The sequence below is a fragment of the Cyprinodon variegatus genome, unplaced genomic scaffold (assembly GCF_000732505.1).
Source record: "Cyprinodon variegatus isolate N-32 unplaced genomic scaffold, C_variegatus-1.0 Scaffold1539, whole genome shotgun sequence".
Taxonomy (NCBI): domain Eukaryota; kingdom Metazoa; phylum Chordata; class Actinopteri; order Cyprinodontiformes; family Cyprinodontidae; genus Cyprinodon; species Cyprinodon variegatus.
In genome coordinates, this window is record NW_015151992.1 from 24,411 (window position 1) to 27,099 (window position 2,689).

At 44.0% G+C, this 2,689-nt stretch overlaps 1 long non-coding RNA gene across 1 annotated transcript in view; it reads right to left on the reverse strand.

Annotated features, from left to right (window-relative positions):
- Positions 1–2,187: 2,187 nt before the first annotated feature.
- The window catches only part of LOC107103838, a 16,846-nt gene continuing 16,344 nt past the window's right edge, over positions 2,188–2,689 (reverse strand). Inside the window, exon 4 of the long non-coding RNA XR_001482207.1 lies at positions 2,188–2,239. This is a non-coding gene — a long non-coding RNA (uncharacterized LOC107103838). The remainder of the gene's footprint in view (positions 2,240–2,689) is intronic.

Consider the following 2,689-nt stretch of genomic DNA (forward strand, 5'->3'; position numbering starts at 1 on the left):
CAGAGGTTTGTATTTTGAATATGAGCGACTTTTGCAGGTTTACTGGAGAATAAAGCAGCGACCCATTAGCTCCAAACGACTAAAGCTAAGACATTAAACAACCTTTCATGTGTTTGTGTTAATAATTTAGCAGAGCTAAAGTTAAAAAGAAATGTTAGCCTCTCTGTGACATTCGTCAGCCATCGCTGACAGGTAAAGACTTTCCCTGACAGGGAATCAGTACACTTTGTCTCTAGACACTGCTCTGCCCGGAGCATCAATGAGGAAATTCATTTCAAATGGAAATCTCTCATCTTCACAGAAGTTTGGGGGGGTTATATCCAGTAGTGTAATTGTAAAGAAAAATAATAAATCAGATATGCCTGTCATTGACCTGGACCAAGGCACCTTACAGTAGATAGGGACTCATTTCCCACTGGGATCAGCTTCATAGTCATGGTAGGACACTTCTTTGATTGATTTATTTTGCTCAGGCTACTCGTACGCCCACAGCCCACAAAATGCTCTTCTATTACTGTAAATATATAGAAGAAATTTTACACATTCAGTAATAAAATGTCACAGGGAATAGTATGGGGAATGCCACCCCCCTTATCCCCACACAGTTCGAGTACTGGTTTTATCCAAACCCCTCACGGTTTAAACACCTGCCCAGTGTCATACACAGCAGTTACATCCTTTTAAGGGCAGATGCTTTGAACTTTTAAAATCAAGTTTAATGGTTTACATTAAAAAAGCAGTTTTCAATAATTCTATTCATTTTAAAATTTAAACTAGGGCTAGTATTTCGGTCATGGCAAGTCGGACCAAAAACAAACGCTCTGTGCTGCGGCCAGATTTCCTGCTGCCGTTCCCGCCGAGTTTAGCTGGAAACCAGTTTAACTGGTTAAACTGGTTTTCAGCCCAGCTGGAACATTGCCGACTTTACATGAGTGAAAAAAGTGAATGTGATTGGTCGATTATTAAAGGGGCGGGATTGTTGTGGCGGAAGGTTCGCAAGCAAGTTTAGTTGTGGGCGGTGTCTCGGAAGCATCTTGCTAACCAGTTAGCAACTTAGTGTTAGTTGGTCCAGGCAGGACCTGTATGGCACTGGTCAACGGCTTCTAACGGCTCATCGGCAAACAGCAATTGGGCCCCACTGTTGCTCCTTCGTTGGTTAGATTAGGTAACCAGAGATGGATTAGCTCTCCCAGCTGCTAGGTTTGACTCGCAGGAAAAGATGGCACTATGATCGGCTCATTCTGAATCGTAGGCAAGGTAGTCTGACTCGGTCTAGCAAGCACAGACCTTCCAGGGATTTGGTCCATACTGCAGCTGAGAAGCACTTAGACTAGCCTTACGGAGTCGAGGGGCCAACGGTTGAAGTTGAATAGAAAATATTCCGCTTTAAACACTCAACTGGAGGGGTGCACCTTCAAGAGGGGAGTAGTTCTGGTTACATCATTGACATTGGATCCCAACACTCTGTATCATCCCGGGTCGCACCACTCTCTTCCATCCATCCATTTTCTGTCACGCGTAATCCCAGTTGGGGTACTGGTGCCTATCTCCAGCTGGCTACGGGCGAGAGGTGGCTACAACCTGGACAGATCGCCAGTCAACTGCAGGGCTCTTTTGAAGCCATTTTTTGTTAAAAGGCTGAGAAGAAGTTTGTGTCTGTGAATTGCAAAGACACGTCACTAAACCCTGGAAATGAGTCAGCTGACTGTAAATAGAAGAAAACATAGTCTGCTTATGTGCTCGCAGAGATTCGAGCCACAGATGAACCGTGCTGAGTCCTACTGTTAAACTAGGACTAAATGTAGCGCTGTTCGATTGTGTCTGGCACGGTCCAGTTCAGTTAGGTTCCATTAACACTCAACAGTTATCTCGGTTACCGTGCTCGGACTGTTCTTGGTTTTAAAAGGCTAGTGTAAATGTGGTATGTGTCGACTTGGTGAAGAGGGATGCAGCCAGAACCCATCAACTGGTTTAACGAGCAGGAAGAAGGAAAAGTAGGTATGATTTTTTTTTCTGGACCTTGATTTTCCATCTCTGCTTAGTTCACTAGGTTTGCTTTCACCTACAGACCAACCAGCTTAGGTTCGGCTGTAGCCAGCTCCGTTCAGCATCATCTCACATCTACACGACCAATTTGATCTGAAAGGGGAGGTTTGATGGTAAAACGGAAAGGAGAAATTGGAATACCTTAACAGTTCAGCAAATTTTGTTAACATCATGCTGATCTCTCTTGCTCCACCTGAAACAAAAACAAAAACAGAAAATGATAGTAAGGCTCCTTTTCCTTCCGCTCCACCTCACTCTGTCTGGAAAGTGCTTCTATAACTGGTTTTACAGTCTGGTGCATGGATTTAAAACTTGCTGAATGGACCTTCCTGAGATGCAAACAAACTGCTGCTCACTGATTGGCCTTCAGAAGCAATGAAATGAAGCTGCAGAGAAATTTACAACCTGCACACTGCACCACAAAGAAAGGCCTAAAAACTCAAAGGTTATTCCAAAAATATTGACAACCTGAATAATCAGAGCGGACCAGTCAAGTGGACCTTGATTGTTCCGTGTCTGCTCCGTCATTGGTCCTTGACTGAACCAGTAAAGTGGACCAGTCAATGAGCAGTGAAGGACCATTCAAGGACCTGACATGGATCAGTCAAGGACCAATGACTTAGACTTCAACAACTTGTGTATA